This window comes from Oryctolagus cuniculus, chromosome 5 (assembly GCF_051225735.1).
Source record: "Oryctolagus cuniculus isolate XC-2025 breed Fujian yellow rabbit chromosome 5, ASM5122573v1, whole genome shotgun sequence".
Taxonomy (NCBI): Eukaryota; Metazoa; Chordata; class Mammalia; order Lagomorpha; family Leporidae; genus Oryctolagus; species Oryctolagus cuniculus.
This window is the reverse complement of record NC_142871.1, coordinates 133,116,737-133,133,001: the sequence shown is the minus strand read 5'-3', so window position 1 is coordinate 133,133,001 and position 16,265 is coordinate 133,116,737.

Sequence of the window (16,265 nt, the reverse complement as noted above, 5' to 3'; positions counted from 1 at the left end):
TGGGTTAACGATGATCCGTGCGTCCAGCAGAGGTGCTGGCCACCTCCTTCCTCTTATTCCTCGAGACCTGAGAACGGTGTACAGACTGGGCTTTCCACGAGACGGCTAAATGTTTGAACCAACTCATCGCCAAGTTTGGACTAAAAAGAAAACTTGTTCTTAAAAAAAAACCCAGAAGTTTGGCCGGCGCCGCGGCTTACTAAGCTAAACCTCCGCCTTGCGGCGCCGGGACACTGGGTTCTAGTCCCGGTTGCTCCTCTTCCAGGCCAGCTCTCTTCTGTGGCCAGGGAAGGCAGTGGAGCGATGGCCCAAGTGCTTGGGCCCTGCACCCCATGGGAGACCAGGAAAAAGCACCTGGCTCCTGGCTCCTGCCATCGGATCAGCGCGGTGCGCCGGCCGCAGCGCGCCGGCCGCGGCAGCCATTGGAGGGTGAACCAACGGCAAAGGAAAACCTTTCTCTCTGTCTCTGTCTCTCACTGTCCACTCTGCCTGTAAAAAAAAAAAAAACAAAGTTTGACTTTTATTTATTTGAAAGGCAGAGACAGAGAGAGAGAGCGATAAAGAGAGAGAGAGAGAGATCTCCCATCCTCATTCCCATCCCTCTGGGCCAGGTTGAAGCCAGGAACCCGGTTCTCCCACCTGGGCAGGCAGTGGCCCACACACTTGGGTCATCCCCCTGCTGCTTCCCAGTGTGTGCATTACCAGGGAGTTGGATCAGAAGCAGAGGTGGGACTTGGTCCCAGGCACCCCGATATGGCGTGTGGGCATCCCAGGCAGCAGCAGGTTCACCCACTGAGCCACAATGCCCACCACCCAAGAGCCAACTTGCCAAACCTTAAGTGAAACACAACTTTTTAAGCTGAATGTGCTCCAGGATGCCCAGTTTGGCCCTCTTTAATGATCGGAGGACTCACGCGGGCATCTGGACAAAGGCGTCCTGGTGTGACAGAAAGAACCACGGCGTGGGGGGTCAGGCCTCCTGCTTCTGGGCCCAGCTCTGACTTGGGCTTGCTATGTCACCTTGCGCTGGCCACTGCCCAGCTCTGGGCCTGTGATCCAGCACCACTGACAGGAAGGGGTCCAGGCCGGGCAGCTCTTGGGCCCCTCTGTACCTGAAGGCCAAGGACCGGAGCCGACTCGGAGCATGGGCGCTGGAACCCCTAGTCCACTCACTAGCCCGTGAAGGGATAGGTGGGACAAGCTATTTACCTGCTCTGGGATTCAGCCTCTTCATATGCAAAGTGGAGATGGCTCATGGTCCTAAGGTTGCAACACCAGGATAGAAGATTCAGATAAGAGGCTTGGTGGGGAGCCAGCGCAGACAGCAGACGGGATGCACGCGGGACAGCCAGTGCGCCCTTAGGGATGACCAAACAACCAGACAGGCGGAGTCTGAGCCGCCGCCAGCAAGTGCTTACTAAGCGCATGGTCGTCATCTCTTCATTTGTGGTGAACCCTTCCCCCTGGATTCCAAACCATTCCCAGGCCCTTCTGCCGAGACCTTTCCCCTCCCTGCCTTGTTCTGTCACGCGATCAATTTTTTGGCTGTGAAAAGGAAGCTGTTGAGTGGAAAGGCCTTTGTCCCCTGCTAAAAGAGACAGGCATAAGAGGAGAGTCTCTCTGTGGCCCTTGCTGTTTCTTCCTACCCCAGATATGCTATTTGGTGTTGTGGCAGCAATCTTGTGACCATGAGGCACAGTCCTAGGGAAGAAAACTCAAGAGAGCTGAGGACCATTATGGGGAAAGGCTGGAAAGAACCTGGGTCCTGGGTGACACTGCAGAGCTGAGAAACCAACCCCAGCAGGCTGTCTGTGCGGCTTCTTGCTCTGTGAAGAGCCAGCGTCGCCGGCGCTGCGGCTCACTAGGCTAATCCTCTGCCTGCGGCACCGGCACACCGGGTTCTAGTCCCGGTCGGGGCGCTGGATTCTGTCCCAGTTACCCCTCTTCCAGGCCAGCTCTCTGCTGTGGCCAGGGAGTGCAGTGGAGGATGGCCCAAGAGACCAGGAGAAGTACCACCTAGCTCCTGCCTTCAGATCAGCAGCGGCCATTGGAGGGTGAACCAATGGCAAGGGAAGACTTTTCTCTCTGTCTCTCTCTCTCACTGTCCACTCTGTCTGTCAAAAAAAAAAAAAAAAAAAAAAAGCCAGCGTCAGCCTCTGAGTCATGGTAGCTGAGTCCCTCCTGTCTGAGACATCACTCGACCAATGCTCTTACGTTTCTCCTGGTGCCAGGCGCTATGGTGGGTGTTAGGTTTACGAGAAGGGAAGAGGCATCATTAAGGGATTTTACAGTCTCTGCAGCTGTTCTTGTTGTTTTGATGCAATAAAAATGTAACCGATGGTATAATGGAAGTCTTTGCAGTCAGCGTGAGGACATACGTGAGGGAGGGGCCAGACTTCTCCTTCTAGACTGCAGAGACCTTGAGAACAGGTGCTTTGCTTTGTCCAGCACGTAGCCTAGCGCGTAGCCTAGCGCACAGCAGATGCTCTGCCGTTATTTGCTGAATGCGCTGTTCCTGCTGCTCACCGAGCACCAAGGATGGTAGCCCGGTTGGGCCCCTTCGAAGTCAGCTGCGGCTGTGTGACCTACCCTCACCAGAGGGGCGTGGGCACGAGGGAGACGCGCCTGAGCTGGTTGATGCACCTGTCTCGCTTCCCTTCCTCCCTGCTGCTGTGGCCACGGACCGTTCACTTGATACCATGACCTCCAAAATCAACCTTTGTCACTCGAAGCTACTAGGAGCGAAGGCTGTTGGGTACTGCCGTAAAACGTGGCTGCAGCTGACTACTACAGTGAGTGGATGATTGGTTACAGGAATGAATGACTACGGTAGTGTTGGTGATCACTTTAAGGGGCTGCACAGTCTCAAGGGGGCAATTTTGAGGCGGACTCGGCTGGCTCCGTCCTAATGGACCCTGCCCCTTCTCCGCCTCTCCTCCCTCCTGGCACTGCCTGCATCTCGCTACAGAGGTTGGAAACACCAAGTGATGGCTCTCCCAGCCTCCCCTGCAGCTGTGATGGACACGTCGCCCAATCCTAGCCGGAGGACCCCCACGGAAAGTCTTCTAGAAACGATTTTTCTCCCAGATTTAAAGAATACTTCCCCCTCGTGGAAGCTGCTCCCTGCTGAGGTTTCTGTTGCTTGCATCCAAAAGCATCTGACCTACACCATGCCGTCAGCCACACCATGCAGTGGTCCACGTGAGACACAAGGAGGCCTCCAACACAGGCCATGCCCACAGGGGGACAGCCCAGAGACAGAGCTGAGGGGAGCTGGGAACAGGACAGCAAGACTTACTGAGCGACTGGGTTTTGGGGCTGGATGCATCAGGGCTGGACAAACAACGTCTAAAAACTCAGGCACTGATGCCAGGAGCCCAGTGGAAGAGATGGCAAGGTTTACAAAATGCACCTATTTATTTAAGAGAAGGGGAGAGAGAGAGAGTGAGCTTTGCCCTCTGCTAATCTGTTCTCCAGATGCCTGGGGTGGCTGGGGCGGGGCTGAGATGGAAGCCAGCACCCAGAGCTCAACCCAGATCTCCCACGTGGGTGGTGGGGAGCATCCATGCTGCCTCTCAGAGTCTGCACTAGAAGGAAGCTGGAGCCAGGAGCTGGTGCCAGGAAATCAAAGCCAGATCTTCTGGTATGCGACGTGGGCGCCCTAACTCCTGGGCTGAGCGGGACAGGTTTTTAATGCGAAACCAGTCCCACCAGGCAGCCAGTCCAAGGACTGCAGGGTGCTGTAGGAGGTGTGAGGGAGGGAAAGGGGGCAGAGGAGTGAGGGGCGGCCTGTGGAGCGGACCTGGAAGATGGCTGCACTTGGGCTTAGCGTGATAGGGACGCCCCCCCGACCCTGAGTGTCAACCACGCGGCACAGCAGCCACCTCCGAGGGACTTTTGCCTGGCAATTTGTCACCATTCACCATTCACCATTGAGGTTGTGTCACTTCAACATTATGTCACCATTTCACCAGTCGGCTGGAAGGGCAGCAGGTGCACAGCCTAGCTCAGCACAAAATAGGCTTTGAGTGTCAACATTTACTTTTCAGTATGTATTTTAATATTGTGTAAATGCATCTTTTAAATATTTACACTTACAGGATGGCTGCTGAGTACAGAATTAGGTGCCTGTACCCTACAGATGGTGCCAGTGTTCCCCTGCTCTCACACCCGCGTTCCCAGTGCTTGGCTATTCGAAATGGTGCTGTGGTGAGCTCTTTGGTCAGAGTTTCTCCTATGCTTTTAAGTCATTTCTTTTGGATCAATTTCTGGAAATGAGATCACTAATACTGAAAGCAATGAGTCTCAAGACCCGACTGTTGACCGGTGCCGCGGCTCACTAGGCTAATCCTCCGCCTGCGGCGCCGGCACACCAGGTTCTAGTCCCGGTTGGGGCGCTGGATTCTGTCCAGGTTGCCCCTCTTCCAGGCCAGCTCTCTGCTGTGGCCCGGGAAGGCAGTGGAGGATGGCCCAGGTGCTTGGGCCCTGCACCCCATGGGAGACCAGGAGAAGCACCTGGCTCCTGGCTTCGGATCAGCGCGATGTGCCAGCCGCGGCGGCCCTTGGAGGGTGAACCAACGGGAGGAAGACCTTTCTCTCTGTCTCTCTCTCTCTCACTGTCTAACTCTGCCCGTCAAAAAAAAAAAAAAGACTGCTCTTATGTTTCAGAAGCAGCCCCCTGGTTTCCATCATGCACGGGAACGTGTTTTGCTGAACACTTCAAGTGCAAAGCCGAATCACCCAGGACCAAGAGAGTGAGTCTGGGCATCATTTCCATCTGGTGAGCTCGGCTCCCAGCCTGGCCCTTTGTGCTGGGTACTCCCAGCCGGGAACACTGCTCCCATTCCACAGTCACACGGCCTGAATTCAGAGCTTACAACATAGACGCCGCTCACCGAGCTGTAACAAAGCTACATACTCCTGTACTTCTTCTAAAATACAAAATCACAACCCTTTCTATAAACCGCCAAACCCAATAACCATCAGATACCCAAGTAAATAATCCGACGATGTGAATTGTTTTAAAAAGTAGATGCCTGGGTTTAAGTAATACTTCTGCTGCTTGAGAAGTAAGTGCTCCTGTTCTTTCTCCGTGAGTCCTCCTGAATTCTTCTTCCATCACAGCCTATCCCCATGCCCGCCCTGGTCCTTGCACTGATTACAAAGGCTGTTCTACCTGGAGCAGGGCTGACAAGTCTGCAGGGCTGGGGGTGACCACTGGCCTGGCCAGCTTGCTGGAGCAGGAATCCGTTATTACAACCATCGGATCTGCTTAAGCATGACCCTTAAAAGGCAGAGTTTCAGAGAGAGGAGGAAGAGGAGGGAGGGAGGGAGGGAGGGAGAGAGAGAGAGAGAGATCTTCCATCCATTGGTTTACTCCTCAAATGGCCTCAATGGCTGGGGTTGGGCCAGGCCAGAGCCAGGAGCCAGAGCCAGGAGCTTCTTCCAGGTCTCCAAGCACTTGGACCATGTTCTACTGCTTTCCCAGGTGCCTTAGCAGGGAGCTGGATCAGAAATGGGGCAGCCAGGTCTCGAACCAGCATGCACATGGGATGCTGGCATTGCAGGCTGAGGCTTCACCTGCTATGCCACAACATCGGCCCCAACCCTGGCCCAAGGCCTGACCCTTAGGCCTAGGCCTCTCCCAGGGGGCTGAGACCTCTCTGGGCCCTTGGTGAGTGGACAGGAGGGACTGACCATGGGGTCTGTGCCGCCACTTCTGTCTCCATGTGGCACAGGCCAGAATGGTTTGAAACAGATCAGAAGGATAGTCAAGGGGACAGCAGGGGCTTACCTCCCGGGGTGCCTCACTGTCACACAGTGCCCGAACAATGACCTGCCACCTCCCCCAAACCCTGGGGCTCTCTGAGCGCTCTCTGAAAGCGGCTGAAACCGGCAGCCTTTTCATGAAGCGCAGTGCCGGTAACAGCAGCATGGCAGTTGGTGGTAACAAGTGTTCGTCTCAAATGCTGAGGGTCACGTAAAACTCCTGGAGTCTTGCTGAAAGGCAGGTCCTGGCTTCCATGGCCCCGGGGTGGCCGCTGCTCACACACCACACCTTGAGTAACGGAGTTTACCACAATTTGTAAACATGGATATTCCCAATGTGGATTTCAAGGCATCCGTTTGGAGAATCGTCTGTTGTAGCCTGCTTACTTTATGGCCCAAATAACACATGCCTTAAGTGTTGCAGAGATTACATAATTGAGTGGCACACACTTAGAAGGGAGAAACTAGTGTCCACACAAGGTTTTCCTAAGGTGCTTGATGTGACTGGGGTGGGCGTGGTGCTGCAGCAGGTTAAGTTGCTGCCTGGGTTGCTGGCATCACATATGAGTGCTGGTTTGAGTCCTGGCTGCTCTGCTTCTGATCCAGCTCCCTGCTAATATGCCTGAGAAAGTAGCAGAAGATGGCTCAACCATCAAAGAAGGAGGTACCTTTCTCTGAAGGGAGGAGAGAACTTCCCACTTTGATTATGGCCTTGTCTAAATAATGTCAGAGTTTGTGGACTCAAGAGGCTTCCATAGCCTTGGCAGCTCATGACAAGAGCCTCAGGTGATTACTGACGTCATAAATAAGAGTGTCAATTGTTAAATCAACAACAGGAGTCACTGTGCACTTGCTCCCCATGTAGGACCCCTGTCCTTAATGTGCTGTATATTCGAATTAATGGTAAAACTAGTCTTCAAACAGTATTCTATACTTTGTGTGTCTGTGTGGGTGCAATCTGTTGAAATCTTTACTTAGTATATACTAACTTGATGTTCTGTATATAAAGATAATTAAAAATGAATCTTAATGAAGAATGGGATGGGAGAGGGAGTAGGAGACGGGATGGTTTGTGGGTGGGAGGGTGGTTTGGAGGAAAAAACTGCTATAATCCAAAAGTTGTACTTTCAAAATTTATATTTATTAAATAAAAGTTTTCAATAAAGAAAAAAAAAGGTGATGGCCCAAGTGCTTGGGACACCGAGCTGGTGTTCCAGGCCTGTTGTTTGGGGAGCGAACCAGTGATTGGAATCTCTCTCTCTCTCTCTCTCTCTCTCTCTCTCTCTCTCCCTCCCTCCCCTCTCTCTCTACTTCTGCCTGTCAAATAAATAAAATTTTAAAAAGATGTGATCACATAAATTTGGTGAACTTTGGACTTTGGGTTAGACAAATTAAGCCAAGTTTTTAATTTTAGAATGTTATCACTTAAAATGCTTGCTGTCCCATGAGTAACGTAAGAACCCACATTTGAAATTGCTTAAATAAGCACATTTCATTTTTCCAACATGAGCACTCTGGCAGCAGGGAAGTTCCTCACTTAGCTAATCCGAGACGAACGGGTGTGACTGGTGTCTCTGTACTTGATTAACTCCGAGTAACATCATCTCCTGCAGCTCCACCCACTTCGCTGCAAACGACAGAACGTCATTCATTTTTATGGCTGAATGTTACAGCATTGTTTGTGTGTGTGAGGTCCCCACAAAGTTCACAGAAAACGCACATTATGAAAAAAAACTATGCATGCATTTCTTTTTTTTGTAAGATTTATTATTTTATTTATTTGAAAGACAGAGTTACAGAGAGAGGTAGAGACAGAGAGAGAGCGAGAGAGGTCTTCCATCCGCTGGTTTGCTCCCCAGATGGCCGAAACGCTGGAGCTGCGCCGATCCAAAGCCAGGAGCCAGGGTCTTCTTCTGGGTCTCCCGCGTGGGTGCAGGGACCCAAGCACTTGGGCCATCTTCCACTGCTTTCCCCGGTGTGTTAGCAGGGAGCTGGATCAGAAGTGGAGCAGCTGGGACTAGAACTGGCGCCCACATGGGATGCTGGCGCTTCCGGCCAGGACTTTAACCTGCTCTGCCACAGCACCGGCCCCCTGTGTATGCATTTCAACATTTTTGCAACATAAACTCACACTAACTTGTGATCATGTGTCTGAACAGGATCTAGTTTAAGTCATCACCTGCATCCCAGATCAGAGGTCTGGTTGGAGTCCTCACTGCTCTGATTCCAGCCTCTGTGACTGTAGACCCTGGGAGGTAGCAGGTGACGGCTCACGTGGCTGCCTCTCGGCCAGCTATATGGGAAATCTGGATGGAGCTCCTGACTGCTGGCTTCTGCCTGGCCTGGCCCTGGCTGTTGCGGGTATTTGGGGAATGAACCAGCAGATAGGAATTCGCTTTCTTTCATTCTTTCTCCTCTCTGCTTTTCAAATAAATCACAAATAATGTATCATTTTGTCACGTGGGATTTTTGTGTTCCAGTGAGTGCTACTCAGCCATTTGTTAGTCTCTTCTTAAAATGTGACAACAGGGGCCGGCACTGTGGCATAGCGGGTAAAACTGCCGCCTGTGACACCAGCATCTCATATGGGTGCTGGTTCAAGACCCGGCGGCTCCACATCCGAAGCAGCTCCCTGCTTGTGTTTGGGAAAAGCAGCAGAAGATGGACCAAGTGCTTGGGCCCCTGCGCCCACATGGGAGACCTGGATGAAGTTCCTGGCTTCAGATTGGCCCAGCTCTGACCATTATGGCTACTTGGGGAGTGAACCAGTGGCTGGAAGACCTCTCTTTTTTTGTTACTCCTCCTCTCCCTGTAACTCTGCCTTTCCATAAATAAATACACTTTTTTTTTTTTTTTCAAAAAAAATAAAAAAAGCAACAGCAGCATCTCAGAATTCCCCGGCTCACTTCTTCTGTGCCACTGGCCAGCACTGTGGTCCCTGGCGGTCTCTGATTCCCCTTGTGCCGGGGCCTGCTCGCCATGGAGGACACCTGCCCAGCAGAGGGAGAAGGGAAGCAGGGTTTGGAAGCCAGGCCGATGCCTGTCCTCGCCTCACCTGCAGGATTTCTCAAGCGTGCTCATTTGATTAAGGAAGCCTCTCCCCCGCGGGTGGGAGTCAGGGCTGGGCCGGGGTGGGGGTGGTCTGGAGGCTGCTAGGCCAGAGGCCATGTTTGGGTCGCCACTGTGGAGACTCCGGGCTGCGCTGCTGTTCCCAACTCAACAGCTGCTCCCTGAATCACAGCTGCGGTTTGGACTCAAACTCGGGGTCTGGACTCAGCGCTGGAGCACACACCCCTCGGCGGCCAGGTGAGCGTTGTCACAGTTTGGAGAAAACTCCCAGAAAGTGGGTATCTTGTGAGAAATCCAAGGACAGGTTGCTGTCCTTGCGACTACAGCTAAACTGACGGCTCGGGACTTGGCTGTGTCAGTTATCTGCGCTCAACGAGGCCGAGCGAGTGGTGACTTCCTTGGGGGTTGTTGTGTCACTGGTCATCTGAGTCCTGGAAGTAGGAGTCCCCTCCAATGCCATTGATCATCCACTGAAGATAGTGGGCGCTTAAAGAAAAAATATATTGGAAAGATGTATAAGTACGAGGGGGTCTTTAAAGACTTCATGGAAGGTGGGTATTATAGAAAAAGCAACACATGATTTCAAATCTTTTTAGAAAAAGACGTATTTATTTATTTATTTGAAAATCAGAGTTACAGAGAGAGAGATGGAGAGAAAGACAGACAGAGAGAGAGAGAGAGAGAGATCTTCCATCTGTTGGTTCACTCCCCAAACGGCTGCAATGGCCAGGGCTGAGCCAGGTGGAAGCCAGGAGCCAGGAGCTTCTCTCAGGTCTCCCACGAAGATGTCAGGAGCCGAAACACCTGGACCTGCTTTCCCAGGCCATTAGCAGAGAACTGGATCGGAAGTGGAGCAACCAGGACTTGAACCAGCGCCCATATGGGATGCCGGCACTGCAGGCAGCAGCTTTACCCATTACGCCTCAATGCCTGCCATGTGATTTCAAAATGTTTTTGCACAAAAGTAAACTTATCTTTAATTCCATTTTCCATGAACTTTTTGAAGTAAAGACCATTTTGAAGAAGAGCGAGCCACCCCTCCCTCCAGTCACACTGTGGTTTCCATTGGCTGGACCCTCTCCACGTGCCCACGCTTCTATGGTCTGTGTTTCCTGCATTCTAAAGTACCCAAGGTTTAGGACTCAACACTGATTTAGTAAAAGCGTTTTAGAAAGCTAACAAGCAAACACCACAGGAGCCTGTGAAGAACGGCCATTGGTTCTAAGATACTTCCCGATAGCAGAAACCTTTAAACGTGTGGGACTACATACAGGCTTTAGAAGGGAGGACCGGGGCCAACGTTGTGCTGCAGTGGGTAAAGCCACTGCCTGCGATGTCAGCATCCCATATACGGTGCTGGTTCGAGTCCTGGCTGCTCCGCTTCCATGCTTCTCTCTCTCTTTCACTTTGAGTTTCAAATACATAAGTAAATCTTTTTTTTTTTTTTTAAAGGCCAGCAGTAGAAACAAGATGCTTACTTTGCTATGTACAAGAAAGTGTTTTACACTATTTAAGTTTTGGCCCAGAAACATATTCACGTGGCTCAACATTCAGAGGCTACAAAAGGATCATCAGGGACTTGCCTCCCTCCTGCCTGCCACGTGGTCCCCTCCCTCGGGGCCACCGACATCTTTAGTGTCTTGTGTGTCACCCCACATGCTCCTATGGGCAACTGAAGTCTTGCTTTTTTGCTCCCTTTTTTATATAAAGAATAGAATATTCCTCACCCTCTTCAGAGCCTGGCTTCTTTCACTTACAAGTCGTAAAGATGGACTCACATCAAGTCCCGACCTTTTTTCTTTCTTTTGTTTTTCTAGGTTACATCACATGCACTTCTCTCCCGCTGGCTATGAAATGGTTTTTGTTGTTGTTGTTGTTGTTGTTGTTTTTTTTTTTTTTTTTTTTTTTTTGACAGGCAGAGTGGACAGTGAGAGAGAGACAGAGAGAAAGGTCTTCCTTTGCCATTGGTTCACCCTCCAATGGCCGCCGCGACTGGCGTGCTGCGGCCGGCGCACCGCGCTGATCTGAAGCCAGGAGCCAGGTACTTCTGATCTCCCATGGGGTGCAGGGCCCAAGGACTTGGACCATCCTCCACTGCACTCCCTGGCCACAGCAGAGAGCTGGCCTGGAAGAGGGGCAACCGGGACAGAATCCGGCGCCCTGACCGGGACTAGAACCCAGTGTGCCGGCGCCGCAAGGTGGAGGATTAGCCTAGTGAGCCGCGGCGCCAGCTATGAAATGGTTTTAATTATCCGTTTCAATGGCGGCGTTGTGCGTTGGGTGTTGTGAGCTGACGGGACCGCAGCGCACTATGGGCAGCGACACTGTTCCTGGGGTCGTGCAGTGAGAGAGCTCCTCAGTGACCGGAGACCCCTGCTTGGTACCAAGGCGTCTTCCCTCAGGGGCTTACTTACAGTGAGCAGGGGAGAAGCCATGGAAATAACCCAGCCCCCCAGGGAGCCCCAGCACAGCCAGCGCCCACAGCGGGAAAGTGAGAGGGGTGTGGGTGGATGCACACACTGGCCGATGTGAGCGCAGGCGTGGATCCCGATGTCTGCATCGCGCCTGTGAGCCGCCCACGTGCAGCCACCGCAGGCAGACTCAGTCCCCGCTCACTAATCATGCAGGGCCCCTGCTGAACTCACAAAGATGAGAAAGAGACAAAGACAACAACACAACGTGGCTGCTTCCTAAACACTGCCACGTGCATTTTCTAGACGAGAAAAGGAAGGCACAGAGATGGTAAATAACTCACTGCAGGTGCAAACGACAGAGCTGGGGGTGGGACCCTGACGGCGCTCTCGGCTCGCTCCCTCGCCAGCTGGCAGCAGCTTGGGGGCACATTTGCCTCTGCTCTGTGGGTACACGCCCATCCTGCGCCCCTTCTCCTTCTCACTTGTGGGGTGAGCGCCTGGAACCCTTGAGGGTGGGCTCACCCCTCTGGATGGAGGAGCTGAGTTTCGTCCTTTCCTGGCCCACAGTGCAAGGGGCTGAGAGCTGGGGGGAGCCTGGCCTCGGGGCTCACAGAGCTTGATCTTGGGGTTCCAGGGGCCCAGCAGGACCCTCTGGGCTCCACCACCTCCTCCCCTCCCCCACCTCAGCCAACCTTACCTCTGTCCCACAGACATTCCCAGCCCCCAACCTCAGCCCCCAGGCGGCAGCAAACCTGAGTCTCACCAACCAGGCTGACACCTGCAGGTGAGGGACTGTCCCCTAACCCGACTCCCGCCCCCTCACACGATCCAATTCTCCTTTGCTATTGGACAGAAAACGCTCTTCAGTATGCACATGCCAAAGCAAATGGCAACTACAGGAAAACGAAAACATGACTGTCCCAGCAACCCCGCCTCGCCTCCTGGAGTGGTGGTGACAGTGACCACGGCTCGGGACACTGGCGTGGGAAGTGGGCTGCCCTCCACCCTCCAGCCCTGGTCGCCCTCCCCAGAAGTGAGCGCTCTTGGTAATCCGATTTCTGAAGTGGCACCTGCATAGGCACGAGCTGTCTCTGCTCTGGGACAGAAATGCTAGCACACTCTACATACCGTGTGGGGCCAGGCTTGCTCTCCCTGTCCCCCTGCTGATCGGAATCTCCAGGAGAACTTTGCCCACAGGCACATCCGGGTCCGCCCTATTCATTTCAGGGGTGGCCGATGACCCCTCTGCGTGTGGCCAGCTCTCCCCTGATGACACTTCAGATTCTTCTAGATCTTCGCTATCACAGTTGGTGCTGTATTTAAGAACCCTGTGCATCTACTCCTGGGAGACTTGAACCCAGGCCCTCCAATATGAGATGTGAGTATTTCTACAGGATAAATTTCTGCAAGTGCTGATTTTTCAATAGATGGCACAAAATTATCAAATGGTAGCTTTTCAGTAGAGACTGAACAAATATCTTAGGCTTGATGTTTAAAGTACTTACAATTTTTAAACCTTATTTAAAAATTATTTATTTAGGGGCTGGCACCATGGCTCACTTGGCTAATCCTCCACCTGTGGCGCCGACATCCCATATGGGTGCCAGGTTCTAGTCCCAGTTGCTCCTCTTCCAATCCAGCTCTCTTCTGTGGCCCAGGAGGGCAGTGGAGAATGGCCCAAGTGCTTGGCCCCCTGCACCCGCATGGGAGACCAGGAGGAAGCACCTGGCTCCTGGTTTCAGATCAGCGCAACACCGGCCATAGTGACCATTTAGGGGGTGAACCAATGGAAGGAAGACCTTTCTCTCTGTCTCTCTCTCTCTCTCTCTCTCTCACTGTCTAACTCTATCTGTCAAATAAAATTTTTAAAAATTATTTATTTATTTGAGAGGCACAGAGAAAGAGAGACAGACAGGCAGACAGACAGAGAGAGCCTCCATGTACTGGTTCACTTCCCAAATACCAGCAAAGGCCAGGGCTGGGCCAGACTGAAGCCAGGAGCCTAGAACTTCATCTGAGTCTCCCATGTGCGTTACAGGGACCCAACTACTCAAACCATCACTTGCACCTCCCAGAGTCTGCATAAACAGGAAGCTAGAGCCAAGACTTGAACCCAGGCCTCCAATATGAGATGCGGGCAAGGGGTGTTCTAACTGCTGTGCCTGACACGCCTGCACCTGGAGAACATCTTAATGCCTTTCAAACACAAAAACATAAACTGTAGAGGAAAGAACGATACACTTTCTTACTTTACAACCTTAAACTCTTGTACCATGGGAGACCTCACTGAGGTATTTTAACCTCACTGAGGTTAAAAGACAAGCCACAGGGGCCGGCGCTGTGTAAAGCCAGGTAAAGCGGGTAAAGTCACTGTGGCATAACGGGTAAAGCCGCTGCCTGCAGTGCCAGCATCCCATATGGGCACCAGTTCGAGTCCCGGCTGCTCCACTTCCAATCCTCTGCTATGGCCTGGGAAAGCAGTAGAAGATGGCCCAAGTTATGGGGCCCCTGCACCCACATGGGAGACCCAGAAGAAGCTCCTGCCTGGTGGCTTCAGATTGGTGCAGCTCCGGCCATCGTAGCTATCTGGGGAGTGAATCAGCGGTGGAAGACCTCTCTCTCTCTCTCTGCCTCTGCCTCTCTGATAAATAAACCTTAAAAAAAAAAAAAGCCACAGAGCAGGAGAGGGTATGTGTAAGGAGTTCAATGACACTAACGGTTAATGCCAAAATCTCCACGGTTTTTTTTTTTTAATGCCCATGCCCATTTAATTAATACAAATTTATGGAGCCAAGTTAAACAGATAAGTCATTTAAAGTCTCTTTAACATCTATAAAATATTAGAGATTTTTATTTTTATCTCAGTTAAAGACTGCCTTAGAACAGGAAGCTAACAGTCTCTATACAACTGTTCATAAATTTATGAAAAGAGAACTGCTTCCTTAAAATGCCTTTCTCTTTATGAGAAATAAAATATTAAAAATGATTGCCAGTCAAAATCTCCACGTTGTTGACCAAAGACCAATACCCTCCCCACCCCGAACAGGAAAGGGCTCGGAAGGAGCAATCCAGAGAAGAGGCCAGTAGAATAACCCACGCACCCAGGGCTGACGCCGCACCCACAAATACTCGGGAGTACTGGTTAAACATGAGAGAGTCCACACCCCTCAGATAGGCAAAAAGTGTCTCGTGCCAGGAGAGGTGACACAGCCTCTCATTACCTCGCCGTGGGAGTGTCAACTGGCAGAACCACTCCGGCCAGCACAGGGACACCCAGGCACGGCGGCTGCATCCTCCTGTCCCCCACTCTGCTCCGGTGGCCTCGCTGCCTCGGGAGAGACGGCCCCTCCCGGAGAAGAAGCTGCTCGGGTCACCCACATTCTGCGTTCCAGTCCTGGCTCCTCTTCTGATCCTGCTTCCTGCTACTGTATTCTGGGGGGCCAGAGATGATGGCTCAAGTGCTTGGGCCCCTGGGAGACCTGGATGGAGTTTGGGGCTTCTGGCTTCGGACTGGCCCAACCTTGGCTGTTGCGGACACTTAGGGAGTGCCCACGGATGGAAGATCTGCCTGTCTCTGTCTCTGTCTCTTTGCATTTCAAATAAAAATTAATTAATTATAAAAATTTGGGGACCTCTGTTGTGGCACAGCCATCCCCTGCAACTCTGGCATCCTCTATGGGCCCTGGTTCGAGTTCTGGCTGCTCTATTTCCAATCCAGCTTTCTGCTAATGCACCTGGGAAAGCATAAGAGGATGGCCCAGGTGCTTGGGCCCCTGCACCCACATGGGAGACCCAAAGGAGGCTCCTGGCTCCTGGCTTCAGCCTGGCCCAGCCCTGGCTGTTGCAGCCATTTGAGGAGTGACTGAGTGCATAGAAGATCTCTCACTGTCTCTGTCTCTTCCTTTTTTCTCTCTCTCTCTGTAATCTGCCTGTCAAATAAATAAATAAACTTTAAAAAAATTATTTCGAAGAAAAAAATTAAAAAAAATTTTTTTATTTGACAGGTAGAGTCATAGACAGTGAAAGAGAGAGACAGAGACAGAGAGGAAGCTCTTCCCTCCGTTGGTTCACCCCCCAAATGGCCGCCACAGCCGGAACTGCGCCACTACGAAGCCAGGAGCTGTGTGCGGTGCCATCCTCCACTGCCTTCCCGGGCCACAGCAGAGAGCTGGACTGGAAGAGAAGCAACCAGGACTAGAACCCAGCGCCCATATGGGATGCCGGCACCACAGGCGGAGGTTTAACCAAGTGAGCTACACCGCCGGCCCTTGAGGAAAAAACGTTTAAAGGCTGTAGATCATGCCCTCCCCTTGAGCGCTTATTTGGAGGTTTGAGCACGGGAGCGCAGCTACTCCTATACCCTTGATGAAGACCCGTCCTCCTCTAGTGGGGAAGGTCGTCCTCTTCGACCGAGCGCGCAGCTTCGGGAGGGACGCAGCGGGAGCGGTGAGGGTGGAAGGGGACACCCGCCTAGCCAGCCAGCCAGATCCGCCGAATCAACCCTGGCAATCAACGGGGTGACAGGTGTCGCAGCCAGACCACCCTGACATTCCTGCCCTCCCCTTCATCCTGTCTGCCCCATGTTGTCCTGTATGGCATAGAAATGTAAGTAATAGAATCCTTCAAAGGCATTAACCTGTCCACGTCATAACCCCGTCACCTCCACACGTTAAAATTCCACGGGTACGGTTCATACTCCCACGCTATGTGCTGAGAAATTCCCAGCCAGGGCAAAGCGAGGTGTGCCCAGGGTGCTCACTGCAACCCTGCCGGTGGTTACTGCATAACACTGGCAGCATCCCCAGCTGGGAGGGCCATAAATGCGTCATCCCACAGTCTCATAACGCGTTATCAGGAAGCAGTCAGAGTGGAAAAGGCTGGAACCATGTATCATAATGTCAAATAAAAACAGCGCATTGCAAAATGAATGCAATGTGTTTGTTTATGTAGAAGCTTAAGACATTTATAAAATAATGCTATATGTTGTTTACAAAATATATCCATGTAATAAAA